The sequence below is a fragment of the Drosophila takahashii genome, chromosome 3L, assembly GCF_030179915.1.
Source record: "Drosophila takahashii strain IR98-3 E-12201 chromosome 3L, DtakHiC1v2, whole genome shotgun sequence".
NCBI classification, from domain to species: domain Eukaryota; kingdom Metazoa; phylum Arthropoda; class Insecta; order Diptera; family Drosophilidae; genus Drosophila; species Drosophila takahashii.
In genome coordinates, this window is record NC_091680.1 from 23,079,523 (window position 1) to 23,098,488 (window position 18,966).

Sequence of the window (18,966 nt, forward strand, 5' to 3'; positions counted from 1 at the left end):
CATGGGCAACGACTGGAGAATGACTTTTTATTTTCGCACGTTTACTTTCAATCGTTCAATGGCCAACGACTTGGCCAGGCCCACAAAGAAAGCCAAACGGAGGGTGGCCACTGGCTAGAATGGAGGGGAAAAAGATGAAAAACGATGGCCCAAAAGGCCAGGCAGGTAGATTTGTTCTAGTTTTTTGGCATTTCCTCTTTTTTTGCCACTCCACTTGGTAGGCTGAGATTGTCATCAATCGCTGACGGATCGAAGGGAATAGACTTGGGTCGACACGAAGGCAAGGATAGAAAAATGGGTCCTACACACAAAAAAAGCATGTTCCCGTAAAACCGTTATGGCCATGATAATGTCATATCGTTTTTACATGAAATACTCTTTTCGACCAGGTCAAAATTACCTGGCCGCATATTAAAATTCAGCATAAATAATGTAAAATCGATTTACGTTTCATATCGATTTTTTTTCGGGTGTAGGAATAGACTCCTAAATATTTTAAATATCATTTCCTTCAAGCTATTTTTTCCAACTTGATAGTAATTTAAACGCTTCCGACATTATTTCTTGCTTAGGGCTAAACATTTTCCAGATTTTGCCGAGGTGAAAATTTTGTTGGGCACATCGCGAAAACTCATAAATATTAAAATGGGAAATTTTACGTTTTATTAATTTAACGGTGGCAATGTAGTGCCGGCGCCAACGGTAACTGCGAAATGTAACGGTAGTTTGGCAGTCAGCCATCTTCTTCTTCTTCTGCCGCTCCGCCTTCTGCTTCCGCTTCCGCTTCGGCTTCTTCGAGGTGCAAATTATGCAAGAAACAATGACACAAAATGGCGTCGTTCTCTGCCACCGCCGGAGGCAACTGTACCGCTCCGAAATGGAAGGGGGAGGACCAATAGAGCCGTGTCCATGTTCTATGCGGATGTTGCTTAGTTTTTGGCCAAGGATTTGCATAAATTTGCATTCGCGCCGCCCTAATTGAAAAACAGTTGCGCGCTCCCTCGACTTGTGACACTTTAAAGCGAAGCGCATAAATTATGCAGACACCGGGGGAGGGGCACGGCATTGGTTCTGCCTGGCTTATGATTTACTCGACGCCTGGCTGCAGCTAAATCATTGGCAAATCTGTTGCATGAGCGAGTCTTTAAGCGGAAATCCAACGGGTGACCAGGGAGACGCCCGAATGCCTTTTTCCCACCAGTCGACCAATGTCTTTCTGCATGTGGATGCCTCCATCCTCGACTGCAGCAAGATGTCGCCGCGACATTAATAAGCTGCCGTTGCAGTTTTTCCACTGCGCCCGGGCAGAATGTAATTTTAGTTTGGCAGCTCCTCGTCTTCACGGCTCCCCGGCTGAGAAATTGCAGTTCACACGTGCTTCCCATTAAACGAAACGATTACAGCGCGATCTCAAGTCATAACGAAAATTTATTTGCAACGCACTTGCAACTCGCCCCAGCGAGTGTGGAAATATTATGTGAGCTTCCCGGCTCCGCGAGGCAACTTCTGCCCCGAGTTATTTGTGGGAATGGCTCCCGACTCTTTGGCACTTCGCATAAAGAAGTTTGACATAAATTATGGATACTAATGAGCTCTGTGTGCAGTCATAAAGCATCTTCTGCCGTCTGTGATTTCAATAAATTTCGCTATATCCCACTATCCCACGACTAGGAGAGAAGTCTGCTTAAATTTTAATTGGCCCTAGCGGGTGCGATTGGGGGGGATATTTATGGGCGCCAAATCAAATGGCTTCTTTCAGACGATCTTTGTTCTTTATCACCCGAAGTTGGGGCTAATTAACAGTTAATAGCCGTACCTAGAGTGCCAGTGAACCCGTGGCCGTGGTTCAGGTAAAGTCGGGGAAAACTCAAACTGAGGGCCCCGATGCAGGGAAAGGCAAATTAATTATGCATTTATGTCGTTGCAATATGTTCCCTCACACACACACATACGCGATGCAGCCTTACAACAATGAGGCCTTCGTCCTGGCCGCAGGACGCAAAGACAATGGACGGCACATTTGACCGCAAACAATAAATGCTTGCAACTAAATGCACTTTGGGGGCCGCTGACGTGAGTGTGTGTGTGGGGGGAGTGGGGGAGCTGGACGCAAATTAAGCACGACGAACACACAAAATGGACGAACCCCTCCCAACCCCCAGAAAACCCCCTTTCGGACCACTCGACTCGAGACATCAGCCCAACCAAAACGTGTCATGAGTGATGTTGTTTCAATTGCTGATTTAATGCGGCGCCCCAATGAGGCAGGGGGTTACTGGATGGGTGGAATTGGGGAGTTGGCGAGGGGAGGCCTGCACTTTTGGCAAGACAAGCAACATGCATCTTCTTGACAATGCGACAAACGATGACGACGACGACAAGGACAAGCAACATGGACTTCCCCCACTATCGAAATCCAAATCCAGCCCACCGAAACTCCATGCCACTATCCCTCCATCCCACCGCCGGGAAGACAAACAAACAAGAAAGCCAAGCGACATATATCAACAGAGCAGAGCCCCCAGGAGCAGTGCATGGGATGCATCCCGGCCAAGGAGGGCGCAAGGCAGCCCATCGTACATCAGGCCATTTGCTCGTCTGTCACTGTTGACTGCACTTGTTGTGCTCACAGGCAGGCGGCCACCACTGTGAGGTACAGTGGGACAAGCAAGAAGGTCTACCTTGGGACTGGTGTACTTAAGAACATTAAAACCGACACCTAATTCTGAAAAGCTTTTACTAAGTTGTGCTCTATTCATCTATTTCCACTAATTAACTACAGGATGGTATTACTTGATACTAAAAGTACCTGGTCAGCTGACACTTGCTAAATTAAGTACCTGCTAAGCAGACCATTAATATAAACCTCATTAAAAATTAACGTATATTTAAACCTGGGTAGTTTGTAAATGCGCATCTCCGACTCTTACCCACTGTACTCAGCTTAGTTTTAAGTTAACGATAATGCAGCGACGTCGGAAAGGGTTAACCTGATGTTTATGTTTTAGATGCTGTTGCCGGAGTTGTTGCTGTAGTGGCCCTGTCCTTTGTTTAAAGATGATTAATAGCCAATGTCGCTGGCTGCAGGCCCAAAGCATTTCCATTATCAGCATCGGCATCAGGGTGTTCCCATCATCGTTATCTTCATCGTCAGCTTTTTGGGTAAATTACTCAGCGTCCGACCAAAAACAGTGCGGGTAGACGCTCTCGGACCAAGCCAAAGTCGTTTTCTATTCATTAATACTCTTAGTTTTTGCTTCTGCCCCACTGCCTGGCTCTACCCTTCATCCTTCCTCCATCTCCACCCCATCCACCCCTTTTGTTGGCCTTGTTTGCCTTGGCCAACGAGTTGTCGAGTTCTTCTGGCTGCTGATAATTAGCTGCACTGTCTGTTGTTTCTTCTGCCCTGGAAGGGCTCCACCAGTACTACTGCTCCTGCGTTTCTTTAGAGGGTCTTCTGCTGGTTCTTGTTCTTGCTGCAGCTTGTTTTATGTATTTTGTGGCTGCATTACTTCCGTTGATGTTTATTCTTAGAGCTGTTTGCATTTGACAAATGACATTTTTGGCATTGTGCAACGACAGCGCAGAGTTGCCACAATCTTTTTTGCCTGCCCTCCTCCAGGAATTCGTAGGGGAAATCTAAATTATTTTTTGAGTTATTGCAGCTAGCTGGCAAAGTTTTTGCCAAGCGACGAGATCTTGATGTCTGTCTACTCGGCCTGGGCCTTGGCAATTTGTTGGCTCCTGACAGAGGACACGTGTAATAATTAATTTCGCAATCCGAAAGAGAGCCAGGATGCGTATCATCCGTTCCGTTCCGTACCGTAAACATTTTCAGTGTAACTCTGGGTGGGCAAAGAAGTCGAGCATCCCAAAAAATTATTTATTAAGCCATCCAACTGGAGCCGAAAACTTTTCCCCAGCAACTCGCCCAATTTCTTGTGCTTTTACTTGGGAAAACTTAACTCATAATTTGCTGTTATTTAAAACCATTCATTTCCGCTCATTTTACTATGACTTCCTCCCGGGTTTTCCCACCCCCTTCATTCTCACAAATTGGTGTCTATTTTTTGACGCGCTTTCTACCCTAGCACTATCGAACTTCTGGAGGTGGCCGGGGTGCTCTTCGCCGGGTCCTGCTGAATTCCATTAAAAGTTTTACACGAAAAATAGTTGCACACTAAAAAGCTATAACTGTAAAATTATAGTGCCCAGCAAAGTTGCCAGCTAGCCGGCGTGGAGCAAATAGCAAGTGCAATAAACTATCAAATGGGTGGCGAGTGGCGAGTCCTTGGTTCTTGCTGGCTGCCTTATTAATAATTTTTAATTTCCTTGATGACTTCCAAGTTATTAACAACTGCATCGGGCACTCCTACACCCTACTCCCTACTATGTTGAACTAGGTACAGTTTCGTTGCTGTCAGGGAAAGTTCTGGCCTCGTTTCGGGCCAACTTGGTGATGACTTTTATGCGTATTCCGCTTATTTATATAATTATTGCATCGGCAGTCCTTCATGTCTCCTGGCATTGTTTTAATTGTCCTTTCGCCCGCTGTTTGTTTGCCTTTCCTGCCATCCTCGTCCTTCTGCTCCTGGTACTCGTTTTGCTTTAATGACAGCTGTCAGCATTTTGCGCCAAAGTTGCCCTGCAATAATAGCGCGTAATTTGATTGATTGGCGGCGAAATGAGGCGGAGGGGGCGGTGTATGTTGGGCGGCTGGTTGCCGACATGGCAATTACTTTTCGCATCGACGACGGACTAATGTCCATAAGTTCCTTGGCAGTGGAGCTCCAGAGCACCCGCAAAGAAACTCATTTCTGTCAAAAAGTATTTTAAAAGTTTAAATACTTGCTATTCAGCAGAGTTGTGACTTTAAGCATTATCATTACTTTTTCATTATCATTAAAAAATGTAATGCTAGTGAAATCAGTTTACATTATCATTAGAAAAAGTAATGCTTTTAATGCATTACTTTTGACAAATATAATGCTAATGAAAATTCAATTCATTATTTTTGACAAATATAATGCTAATGAATATTCAATGCATTACTTTTGACAAATATAATGCTAATGAAAAATATTTCATTACTTTTGAGAAAAAGTAATACCAATGATATTTTTTCATTACAATTAATAATGCTAATGAAAAAATTTGCATTAAAAATTTCATTAAGTATTATTTAACTATACTTTTTTGATAAAGTATTGCAACCGCAAACCATATGTATCTCAATTGAATACAGCCATTTTTAAGATAAGACGCTACTTTAAAGGCAAGGTTTTACGTCAGTAGGAATTATATTTGTGCAAGTGCATTTATTTTTTCAATGAAAAAGATTGGTCAAAATGGAAAAATATTTTTTTACTGAAATCGCCATCTTTGTTGTGTACCCTTTACTGAACACCTCTGCTGGTTAGGGGTTGTCTTCATCCATAGAGGCCTGAAAGTTTCGCGGTTTGATTTGTATCTTTTTTTTGCATTAGTTACAAGTTTAGTATACTAAACTTATAAACTATAACACATTCATACTTAACTTACAAAACTTCTTGACAGTGCTGAAGAAGTCGCGGTCCATGGAAGAAAATTTGTTTTTAAAGTTTTTTGGGGGTATTGGCCGCTGTACTACACAGTTGCCGAAAAGTATCCAATGAGGATAGTCTTTTGGCGGTTTTATATTGTGGAATCATTGGATTTGACAGATCCTAAGAATCTGTCAACCAAAATCGCCAGGATACAAATGATTTGCCAGGAATCCAGGAAAAAGTAAAAATGTTCTATTTTATTTTGTTAAGTATATATGTGGGGCTTTATTTTGTAAGTGATAGAATATGAGAGACTTTATTTAATAGAAAACATAATATAGTTTAAGTTTGATAGTTCTTCGATTGAGTATTTATCGTCGTCGCGTCGTTTGATAAAGCACGTTTTTGCTCAGTCGGCCGTCATGACCGTCTTGGCTTCGCTTCAGGTCATCTTTTTGTCGTCTTGATTGTAGTCTTCTTCATATTCGTTTTCATCAGGGAAGAGCGATTCCTTGAGAGTTCTGAATTAAAACTGTTTATTTCTATAAATTGTACGAACTTAGGTAGCTAACCTGTGAAGTGATTTACAAAGGTTCTTATGTTAAAAATTATTTGTTATTATTTATTTATTAAAATTATTTAAAAGACATTGTTTGCTTTTAAAACAACGAGCTTTTCGAAATGGCCATCCGACAAATTTTGTCTTTTCTTCCCATTGACCATCCCGGCGTAACTGAAAAGACGCTCTACAGGAGCAGACGATGGTAACGGAGTGTTGTATTTGAAAAAAGTCGCTTTAATAATAGGATATCGATTTAGGCATTCCAAGTCTTCATCCATGTCGTTCAAATAGCGGGGCATGTCTGGCATGCTGCTAAAACACCGCTAGCTTGCTTTTGGTGAGATGTGTTACAAACCTAAAATTGGATTATATAATAATATATTAATTAACTATGCCATTTTTCTATCAGTGTTTTTAATTTCATTAATTTAACAAATGGCCTTACACCTTTTACTTGACGCATTTACACTTCACTTACCGGTTTAATAATTTTAAAATATTTCCCATTTAATATCAAGGGCACTTGCGGGTCATCTAAAGCTACTTTTTCTTCCAAGGAACTATGCGAAGTGCTGGCTCTAGTTTTAATTTTTTTTACTAACTAGTACGTTTTTTCAAACGTTTAAGAAGAATACTCACGAAATGTTGGAAAACGAAGTAATCATTGACTGATTGCTGCATCCGTCCATCCCGTCAATCACTGGTTTATTTTCACTCGCCATTTCACTTGTTTTTTTTTTTGTAACTTGCACTGATTTTTTTTTATTTGTTTGCTCCGACACTGATTTTCCCTTATTTGTGTGTTCCGACACCGCTTTTTATGATATGTTTGCTCCGACACTGCTTTTATATAATGGTTTAATCTGACACTGCATGTCATTCGTTAGAGAATTTGACCGCAAAAGCCTGCTGGGATGCTTACTTAAAACTGAACAAAATTAAATAGAATACGAACCCGGAATACGAATAGAATACGGACCGCCAAAATATGTTGTAAGTTAAGCATAGCACTAATGTACTTGCTTTTACGAATACAAACAGCAACCTATCCAAAAAACAATCGAAATCAATCCGCGAAATCTTCGGGCCACATTGGTTGAAGACAACACCAATGGCACAGCGGTCCATAACTCAAAAAACGTTAAAATCTATTTTTTCTCCATGGACCGCGAGTTCTGAAGAACTACCACCAAGAAATTTTCGGAAACTGCATAGTACAGCGGTCCTAAGCTCGAAAAACGTTAAAAGCTAATTTTCCTTCATGGACCGCGACTTCTTCAGCACTGGCACTAAGAAGTTTTGTATGTTAAGCATGAACTCGTAACTAATGCAAAAAAAGATAAAAGTGAAATCGCGAAATCTTCAGGCCTATTTGCATGAAGACATGGTTTGCGGTTGCAATACGTTATCAAAAAAGTATAGTTAAAAACAAGAGAGAACGCTATAGTCGGGTTGGTGTCCCGACTATCTAATACCCGTCACTCAGCTAAAGGGAGTGCGAGGGAGATAGATATATAAATTTTGATTGCGTATAACTTTTTAATGAATGGTCCGATTTGAAAAATGTCTTCTACATTTTGATAGGTTTAAATATACACAAAAAATTGCATTTATACTTCTCGGAAATCTTTAAAGATGTGGGCGCAGGACCCATTTTAAAATCGTTAGTGGGCGATTGTGGGCGTTAGAGGGGGCGTGGCGCTCGGCTAAAATAAACTTGCGCTGCGTAGGAAGTCAAAGAATATGTGTGGGAAATCTCAACCTTCTAGCTTTTGTAGTTTCTGAGATCTCAGCGTTCATACAGACGGACAGACAGACAGACGGACAGACGGACAGACGGACAGACGGACAGACGGACAGACGGACAGACGGACATGGCTAGATCGACTCGGCTAGTGCCCCTGATCAAGAATATATATACTTTATGGGGTCGGAAACGCTTCCTTCTAGCTGTTACATACTTTTGCACGAATCTAATATACCCTTTTACTCTACGAGTAACGGGTATAAATATTTAATGAAATTTTTAATGCAAATTTTTTCATTAGCATTATTAATTGTAATGAAAAAATATCATTGGTATTACATTTTCTCAAAAGTAATGAAATATTTTTCATTAGCATTATATTTGTCAAAAGTAATGCATTGAATTTTCATTAGCATTATATTTGTCAAAAATAATGAATTGAATTTTCATTAGCATTATATTTGTCAAAAGTAATGCATTAAAAGCATTACTTTTTCTAATGATAATGAAAACTGATTTCACTAGCATTACATTGCTTTAATGCTAATGAAATTGCTAATTCATTACAAATCTAATGCATTAGTCACAACTCTGCTATTCAGTGTTTCTTGAAAATATACAACAATTTCTGGGGAGTAAAAGATTCCTGACCTGACAGAATTTTTGAGTTCTTTGCAGTAAAATACACACAAAAAATCACGACGGGATCAAATCGATATGCGCATGGTAAATTTCTGGTATTTATACGCATATCGTTTTTACCATGCATGACCGATTCCTCTCTTATAGATTCTTATTTCGAGCATATCAAGTCAAAATTAAGACCAAATCAAATCGATCATCGTTTCATATTAAGTTTCGTAAACCTGTTGTTGAAACTTGAAAATTAAAAAGTTAAAAATTAGTGTATTTTGGCATCTGTGTAAATGCAGACAGTCGAAATTCAACCGATTGCATACCTTTGCGAATAGCGAAACGATTGTGGATAGGGGGTGGAACAACATCAAAAATCAACCCACTGCCCGCGGCTCGAATAAGGAAATAAATAAAATGCAGTTAATAAATAAACAAATAAATTTAAAATACATAAACGGCCGTCTCCCTGGGCGGGGTGGCCAAATGCATATTTGACCCGGCAATTCCCCGACGCGCAGAAACAAAAAAAAACTCCAGCTCAGGGTGAAGGTAGAAGGTGAAGGCAAAAGGTGAAGGGGTCGTGGAGCGTTGTTTATACACAGTCGGTCTATAGCTTGAGGCAATGTTTATTTTTGCAAAATATGTTGGGCACATATTTACACAAAGTACATATGTAAGCCCCGGCCGCACACACCCGACTCGGGCATAGAGCCATCATGCGTTACCTTCCGATTTCGGGGGACCTTCTACCGCCCCGCCTCACCCCCTTTGGCCCACTCCGTCTGCGGAGTAAATTCGTTTTGGCATTTTGGCCTCGGCTTTAAATTGCTTTGGCACTTAAGTGGTTTGTGCCCTGTCGCATCCCGTCCTCCTCCTTCGATGGTGGACCACGTGTCGTCGTTTTGCTGCTAAACGAAAATTACAAAATGTTTGTTTAATTAGAACTTGTGCGTGTGTGCAATACATCCTGCCCCAATCCCATCCCCATCCCACCTCCTAGTGATTATTTTAAGCTATTGAAAATATGAGCAAGCTCTGGGTCTCCGTAACGCACACACATCCCCGTACATCGTATCTCGTTTCTCAATCAGATGCCCACACCGCAGTTGCATTAGTGAAGAGGTCTGCCAACCAAGCCCATTAAATACGGTCAACTTAACCGGAGAGTGGCCTCTTGTGCGGTTTTTCCACGTGCATTTCCGCAAGAGCTCGCATTCCGTATTTCGTGTTTCGTTGCCGGGCACATGTATTTGTATAATTCAATTCGTGTTTTAATTTAGTCCGATCCCAGGGAAAACAGGAAAAGGGGAAGGGCTTCGTTTGGCCAGAAGTGTTGTGTGGCTTTTTGAGTGCTGCGATTTCCACAGCAAAAGAGCGGAGCGGGCAGCGGCATTAGGTGAGGCTCGATGGCACTTGGGGCCCCGGTGAAGTGAGGTCCTCAGCCGGAGAACTTCGCCCGGGTTGAGTGCCAGGCGGAGAAAAATTTGCATTGATTAATTAATCGGCTTGGAGTGCCTGAATTAGATGCGGCCAGACCGCTAATTGCGGCATCCTTTCCGAATCTCACTTATCAACCATTCATACTTGATGGCGTTTGAGGTTAATTTTCTGCCAAATACTAATAACGTTTTTCGCAGGGTTGCCAAATAAATACATTAAACTCTGTGTAACGGAATAAATTCAGACTAAATTACCTGACTTAAAAAAAAATTGTTTAGGTTTGAGACCAATTTTCAAATATTCTTAAATTCAATCTTACTGTGTGTATCGAACTTAATCCTATGCACAAAATTATTATTACTAAATTATCAAACTATAATATTAACTAGGGTTTCAATATCATTTAATCCGAGCTCAATCTTGTTATACTGAGGTTTTTCCGCCCAGAACCTGGCGCTAAAAACTAACTGTCTGATTTCCGCTGGCCAGAGTTGACAGGACTGCCTACATTGGAAGTCCGGCTGTTGGAGCATCCAAAACACAAATGCAACGCGGCGCATAACGCGGCATTTCCGATCTCCTCCCGCCCAACTTCCGCAGCAGGAAACTTTCCGCACTCGCCGCTCGCGCAAAACTGCGGCAAACATGGAACAAGTTTTGATATACTCGCCGGCAGCAAGGATGCAGCCCCAGGATGGCATCCTTGCTCGGATTGGGATTGGGGTTCGGGGTTCGGGGGAGGCTCTGTTCCAGGCTGTTTTTTCGGGCGGTTGTTGCCGGGTCGTTTTGCTGGAAAAGTTGGACGACTTTTCTGGTTTTATGGTTTAGCAGTTCGCAGTTTGTTTGCTTGCTTTGGAGATTTGTCTGCTGGGGCCTAACTAATTGCGGATAATGTGCCTGACTTGCTAATGAATTTATTTTTTCTCTTCTTGTTGCAGGTGAGTTCTACCGATAGATATTCGGTCAATGAGTCCTCGGAAGGGTAAAGTACTTTAATATAATCTGTGTTTCTTGTGAGATGTGTATGCAACTACCGCATTATTTTACGTTTGCATCGTTTGATTTTATTTTGGATTCTGCAAAGTCACCACCAATGCCATAAATCGATATCTAGTGTCCTCCGATAAAGTGTCCTTCGATTCGATCATCCACGAAAATCCTAATGTAGCGTGTTGTCCACAATGGACCTTAGTTTTCGACGTGTTTTGGTGTGCTGGGGAGTTCTATTCCGATTGAAACCGTCCAAAACTGAGGCCAACTGTGAGGCGTGAGCATCTAACCAAAGGAGATACCAGCGAACGCGTCCTTTTCAATTCATTTTATTTGCAGTCCACACACAAACACATTTGATTTAATATTGTTTGACTTTGGTTCCGGATATAGTGTCTCCTTGTTTGCCATGTAATTTGGTATTTGTTTGATTCGTCACGAAGCCCAAGTATATTTTCAATAATATTCCACCACAACAAGTAAGCAAATGAAACACCGCATAAAATACGAATACGAAAACGAATACGAATACGAGAACAATAAACCATCCGATATACTTAACCCAATAATATACCACATAGATTGAAAAGGAAAAATGCTAATTTGATTTCTCAAATAAAACACAACACTGCAAACAAATGCCCGATAACATTGCAAAACAGATTTTTACATTTCGTTTATTATTATTGTTTCGACTGTTTTGTTTTATGATTTATTAACGGCATTTCAACTGCGAGCCATTTACTTTGTTTGCCCGCGCTTAAATTAGCGTGTCAACAGTGCCCGGACCCTTGCAGTTGAAAAAACGGAGTAGCATCGGCAAAAAGTGTTCGAGTGTTTGTGGAAAGTGATAAATTGGTAGTGCAAAGTGGACAGTGAACCCCGTGAGGTGTACAGTAAGCCACTGCTAACGGGGACAATGTGGCTAAAACAAAAGCGACTCCCATTAACGCTTTGATTTATCCATTTTACGAGCTATTTACTTTATATGAATTGGAAATTTCGAATCTTCCTGTATCGGTTTTAATTTCTTTTTCAGCATTCTGTTTCTGTTTATTTTCCCTGCATGAGTTTGTGTCTCCTTTTTATCTTGCAGTGTGTTTAAAATGTCTTGCATCGTTTGCATCTGTGATGATTTACCATAAATTGAACCATAATCGGGTAATAAATATACTCTAGTCTTATAGTGCTGCGCTTTCATTTGTCTACTGGTTCGATTTTTTTTTATATCTATAACTAAAGCAAGCTCATTATAATTGCATTTCTTTTTCGAATCTTCTACTTCCTCCTGTATTTTCCATTTTAACAATTTCTCCAAGCTTTTATTTTTCCCGTTTTTCTTGGTTTGGCATGCATAAAAGCCATTGAATAGCTGTGGTAATAATAATAATAATAATAATGATGATAATCGTGGAAAATGCATCCAGCTGCAATTGTGTGGAAACCTCATTGAAAATTTACGACCGAAACTCATTTTCAATCGCGCTTTTTCCCAGTTTCTGCTGTTTACCCGTTTTTCAATGAGTCATGGTGAAGTCAAGGATTCAAATGAGCTTTTAATAGAGAGTTACGGCAGAAATAGTTTCGCCCGGAATCGATCTGAGTGGGTTAACCCCTCGTAATCTCGTAACTTTGGCGCGGCAGAAAAGAGTTTGAAATTATGGCACAAAGGAAAATGTAAATGCATTTTTCTTCTCGAAATTTATTGCCCAAATAAATTATCGTAATAATATCAAATGAAAAACGGGCAGCAGGGAACGTCAGAGGGGGAGGCACTGGGGCCAAAGCTAACGGTTATTAACATATGCACGAACCAAAAGACAAGCCAACGTGCGTCTGAGCGAGGGGGTGAGTGATTCAGGGGTGGAGTGTGGGGAAAGTGGTGAGGGGGGAGGGGGGCGAGATGAGCGAGTGAGGAATTTGCAGGCGGCTAAGTGGCACGGAGGGGTTCTGGAGGGCTATTGAGGGTTCGGGGTGGTGAACTGGGGAGTTGCTGTTCTGGAACAAAAATCCTCTGCATGCACAATTTAAGCAGGATTTATGGCTGGCAATATTGCGAAAAGGAAGATTTTCCCCAGCATTCTTGGTATGTGTGTGAGTGTGTGTGTGCGTGAGGGGCGGGGCGGGGAAAAGGGGATTGCCGGGGCACTGGAGCGACCAGTTCGTCGATTGTGCGTGAGAGAAATTAAATTGCCAAATGGCCATTACCTTGGCGCACAAGGGTTAAGAAAGCTTTTGAGGTTATGAAAATTGCTAAATTATGTTAATACCGCGCCTTTTTTCCCCCGTTTCGTCTTTATTTGTGGGTGTGAATATTGAAAGATTTCTGGGCCTTTCAGCTGGCAACTTTAATGCATATATTACCACCCTCTAAACCTCCACCGCTGCCATCATCATTATGCCCGTTGTCCTCGAAATTGATTGAGGAATTGCCAAACGGGTCAAAGTGTCGGCGTGAGCGGCCTAAAAGCTGCACTGAGTGAAAAAACGCAGGCTACAATTTAGAGACAACCTTTTGTATTGAATCAGATTTTTGGACACCAACTGAATTATCTTGTTATATATTTTCACACATTTTAATTATAAGAAATATCTGGTACACATTTAAATATGCTTAATTATAATTAAAATAAAATAAAATAACAATAAGTTTCAGATAATTTTCTTTTACCCATTGCATTTTGTACTAAACTCTATATCCAAAAGGAAATTGCTAAAATATAATACATTTAATTAACTTAATTTATCTAATTCAAATTGAATTATTATACTGTTATTTTCCTTGTCTGTATTCAGATAACTTAGTTAATTATGTAACAGGAAAAAGTAAGCAATTTACATTTTGCATTGCCTAACAAAATCGGCAAAAAGAGCCAAATGGTATTCGCCAAAGTAAGACGACATTTTTTCTCAGTGCAGGAAAAAGAAAGACCCCGAGGTCTCTCCATTTCTTTTTGCACTTTAACTCGATTTGGGGCGAGGCAACCTGTCTTTGTTCGGTGACCCCTTTCTGTCTCGGGCTCATGCAAAAGTTATTGCTTTAGACACAACAATGGCAACCCTGGCAGAGACAACGGCATACATGAGCATTGTGCTGCTCTGTGTTGTGTTGTGGGGCTCTAAATATTTAATATAAATCGTTGCCATTGGCACTTGCCTGGTGACGGTGGAGCAGAAGTGGGGGACTAAGTCAGGTTGTGCCTGATTCAATTTTCTTTTGCCAGCTTTGGCACAGATTTATCGCTTATTAGAAAGCATACTGGTGTCGAGAGGATGGAGAGATGAGAGAGGCTTAGGTCCTAAAAGCAGATGATTAAAGGCGGAATCTATTTCTGTACTTTCGCTCCCCTTGGCTATTCCACAGGTAGAAGAGCTAAATTAAACTTCTTAACAATTAAAGTTGGCCATCACGAAGGCAACCCAGCCCGCCTTTCGCTGTCATTTCAAAGTCAAAAGCAGCCACTATTAGTAACACAATCATAAACTTATCCCGGCTGCAGGCACAAAGGAAAATCCAGCATCGACAGCTCGAGCTTCCCCCAGCCACATCCTTCGGTGTGCAAGGACGAGGCATCCGATGAAAGAAATCCAGCCTGACAGTCCATCGTCGGCGTCCAGGCCCTTCCATTATTATGATAAGCATAAAGGAGTCCCGACTTCCTCGCCCATTTGCCACATCCCATTTCCCTTTACCCGTTTCCCATTTTCCATTTTCCATTTCTTGTTCGCCCGTCGTTTAGGCCATTGAAAAGTTAAGTCGCGTAATCGATTGATTTGCCTGGGCGGTGATTCCATTTTGCGTTTTCAAGGTGCGTCGAGGGCTATAAACTTTCGCCTCTCCCCCACGACAAAGTCCTTCCCGGCCTTTGTGCTCGAAATTGAGATTTATTGCAGAATTTGAATTATAATGCAATTTATAATATAAAATGGCAGCCGCCTCGGAGATATTGAGCATGATAATGATGATGAAGCTGTGCAAGGGTTTCATCGCCAACCAACTTCTGAAGGGGTCGGTGAGGTGAGGCTGGCTCGGCTTGGTCTTTTGTTGCTAATATTGTTGATTCAATTTGACTTCTGCTGCAAGGATAGCTGCTGCCATCGTTCGTCCTGCCATCGCCGACATTATCTGCTACACAAAAGCCGTTGAAAATCGTTCGGATTTGAAGACGTATTAAAATGACAAGCACTCGGAATTAATTTTGCATTGTCGGGCGAAGGCTTCAGCTTATGTCTGGGACTATTTGCACGATTGTTGGCGGGAGCTGCCGGCGGGGGGACACATAAATCAGCCCGGGGAGATAACACTTTCGCAGGGAAGCGAAACCGAAACTACTTGCATAGTAGCTTGGCAACGAGGCCTGGAAAAAACAGCAGGAAAATTTAACTGAAAACACTAATTTCCTGTAGTTAATTGCACAATTTCTAAACTTGCAAACTATCAAACAGCAACAACGGGGGCTGAAAACAAAAACAGCTCTTGAGGCTGAAAGTTTGCTCTTGGTCGGAGTTTTTCGGTTGGTTGCTGTGAGAATTCAATATGTAATTTTGATTGAAATATGCCTGTTTGCGAAGCCCACACACCCAGGAAAACACAAACACGGAGAGACAAGCTGATCCAGGGAAAAGGGGCCTTCAGCAGAAGACAAGTCCTTGTGCTGGGAAACGAATAACTTTTTAGTTGGCCCCAAATGCACCGGCAGAAATCGAATTGCCCCGGAGCTAGTTAGGCACGCTGTCGGCCATGCGGCTGTATATTTCTCTAAGTGTATTCCGGCGTGTAATGAAGTGTATGCGTTTGGCAGACAGGCTGACACCCCTTCCCCTTCCCAACCTTCCGACCACCCGATCCAGCCTATGTTGCGTATTTGCTAAGCCTGGCTGCTCAACCCGAGTTGAACCTCCTTCGTCCTGCCTGTGCGGGTTTGTGTCTTTTTGCTTGTAAAGCAATATTTCAATCAAAACAAGAAATAAATTACAGGCTTCACTAGCAGAGAAAGCGTTGGTCGGAGGAGGGGAAGGGAGGGCCGAAGGGGAAGACAGCTGCAGAGGAGAAACTACGCAAAGTAAAAGCCGTAGAAACAGCTCACAGGGAGCTGGGGGGTTGGGGGCTGGGAGTTCCAGGAGCTGGAACTTGGGGATAAGGATGAAAAGGGGGTGGCTGGCCAGAGCGTTGCAGTCAAAAACAATGCAGGCAAAAAAGTTGCGGCAAAATTGTTGTGCCCCTCCGGCTGAAAAAATAGGCGGTGAAGGGGACACTGAAGCAGAAGAAAGCCAACTGAAAAGTTCAAGTAGAAGTAAGTACAAAACTATTTTGTAAACACGCACACACCAACTAGCACACACACACACACACACCAGTGGAGCAGCATGCATGCAACACTCGAAAGTTGCAAAATGAAGTGCAGCGTAGGTAAGGCCGGCAACGAGTGTCGACTCCCGGAGTCCTGGAACCCTGGAACCCTTGAGCCTGACAGCAGGCGGCACAAGCAGGCAATTCAGAACGTCAGTCCGTGGCCCAAGTCCTGACAGGGGAGGGGGAGCTCAAGAATGGGGAAGTGCATAAAAAGTTGAGCGGTCGATGGGAGAGGTAAGAGAGAAGCTTAAATACCCTATTATCAGAACTACTCTAATAAAAGATCCATCGGACTCACCATATATATAATTACCTTTGTATTTACCAAAAAACCACTAAACCAATTTTTATTATTATTGCGAGCGAAACAAACTGTCATTATTTTTTAAGAGTTATTCAACTGCTGAATAGAGCACTACTTATTAAATTAATCAAGACGAACCTATATTTTGAGGGTTGGTTTAACAATTATTTTATCAATACAATTAGTATGAGCAAAAATGGTTTTTCCTTTAATAATTGTAATAAATACTGTCTCTGTTTAAATGTTTCCATTTAAAAATCAAGGTATACTAAAAAGGAAGAATTTTTAAAATGCAAACGTATTCAACAATTAGTTTTATTTTTTTTGGTTTGGTTGTTTGATTTAAGATCTTTTCTATTTTAAAACCAGTTCCATTTAAATAGCAATAAGTTAATAGCTTGACACGTTGCTATGTACATATTTTACAGTTTTTGAAAAAAAAGTTATTTTTATTAAGTCCCTCAAGATTCAATATTTTGGAAAGTTTTGCATAAATTTCATGAAATTATGACCAGAAAGGCTTTTTTTTAGCTATTAATTGTGCTTTTATTTTTAAAGACATTTAAGTAGTTAACATTTCGTTAAGTATAAACATTTTTGAGCTTAAATCATCGCCGATGTTAAAATACTGTCATAATAACATTCAGAAATTAGCCAGCCCTGGAGCTTGTTCTCACAAAGCTGTCATGCAGAGTATTGGAAAGAGCCTATGAGTCTGCATAGTTTGGATAGATGGTCACGACACAAAGCTGTATGTTGTATCAGACCTACGGCGCTTATCCTACTAATGACTGGAAAAAGTAGCTGCTGCACATATCTCGGAATTAGACAGCCTGGGGCTCGACTGCAGGTCCTGTAATGCTTGCAATTAACTTCTGCGCAGCTGCGGGCAATTTCTTAACTTAACTGCTTTAAAGCCGACTTTGAGCCTTTATGGGATGACCTGCGCTCAGCCCATATCAGAGGAATAAATATCAATTTGTACCTGGACCCCGAAATCAAATAAAAAGAAACACACGAGCAACATAAATAACTGCATGTGGGCGCCATTTCAAGGAGGCATTTTGGGGGATGGTGTTGCGCGGCGGATCCGAAAGTCCTACAAAGGGTACATGAAATCCCATAAATCGGTTAAAATCCATTTTAAATATTATTATGCGATTCAGACAGATGATTCATTTTTCTCCGATTTTAAGGCCCGCACTGTTATTGTAAAATGGAACATTGAATTCGTGGAAATATATAAATTTAGCCGTTGAAGTATGTTTATCTCTTTAGGGGTGCATGCACAGGAGATCAAACAATAGTCAGACTAATTCAAAATACCAATACTAAATGATAAAAAACAATAAGAATTACTTTGAAAAATAACTTCCTCAATCTTATTTAAAAAATCTTTCTGTACTACTTTATGGAGAACATTCTTTTAGTACAATCAAAATATTATTCTCAATTCTTTCAAGGATTTTCTTGGAATTTATTTATTTTTTACTTTACTTTATTTTACTGGTTTAATTAAATATCTACGTAGGCCACGACCACTTTTACCGAACTCTTTTTTTTCTCTAAAAGCTTTTATAATTTCCTAGATTAGCACATTTAATTGGGTTCTATTGTACTTTTTTCCAACAGTGTATTGTTTTACTTTATTCAAGGGGAAATTTTACATTTATTGGCTTTTTGCCGGTCTTTCGGCTGCTGAATGTAAATGGATACGCAGCTCAGAAAGGGACCTGTAAACACATCTGCATAACTTAATATTGGCGCAGGAGGTTTTGCCGAGCTGGAGTCTAGACGGGCAGGAATATCCCCAAGTTCAGATTCAACAACTAGCATGGCTTCGACCTGTCTCCTTCTCGGCCTGCTGGAGCACTAGGCCTCTTAGAGACTCAAAGAAAGACTCGGGGACTGCACATTTTATTATAATTCATAAGGCGTGCAGATGAGAATCAAAAGAGCGTCTGACAACTTACAGGGATAGCAAACTGAACGCGGCGGAGGAGCAAAAGGAATCTAGTAAAATAGTAAACTTTTTATCAAGTCAATTTTCTACGTTGACTGCAGACCACAACGGCAGGATTTACAGACAGGCCAATGACATGGCCAAGGAAACTGCACGAAACTTTTGCTGTCATGTTTTCTTGTCCTCCATTCAGCCCCAGTCCTGTTTGGGCCGGATCACCAGACCAGACGGCGACTCCAACCTTTGCTGCCATATTTTCGCTCCTTTGGCTCTCGATTTTTATTCAATTTCTGCTGTCGCTCCTCGATTGCAGCTCAATAAGCTGGAGTCAAGCCCGCCGGATTAGAGTCCTGGGAGTTCGGCGCTGGGAATTGGGTAACCCTTGGAGCGAATTATTATTCATTGCAGTGGGAGTTTACATAAATTACGCATCAACCAGGCGATGG

The 18,966-nt window shown here is 41.4% G+C and overlaps 1 protein-coding gene and 1 long non-coding RNA gene across 2 annotated transcripts in view; one reads left to right on the forward strand and one right to left on the reverse strand.

Annotated features, from left to right (window-relative positions):
- The window catches only part of LOC108062178 (uncharacterized), a 303,814-nt gene that overhangs the window by 93,789 nt on the left and 191,059 nt on the right, over window positions 1–18,966 (forward strand). The window lies entirely within an intron of this gene.
- LOC138913150 (uncharacterized) lies at window positions 6,255–6,628 on the reverse strand. Its single transcript, XR_011418774.1, has 2 exons — window positions 6,566–6,628; window positions 6,255–6,442 (listed from the first exon to the last, which is right to left on the reverse strand). It is a non-coding gene; the product is annotated as an uncharacterized lncRNA (long non-coding RNA).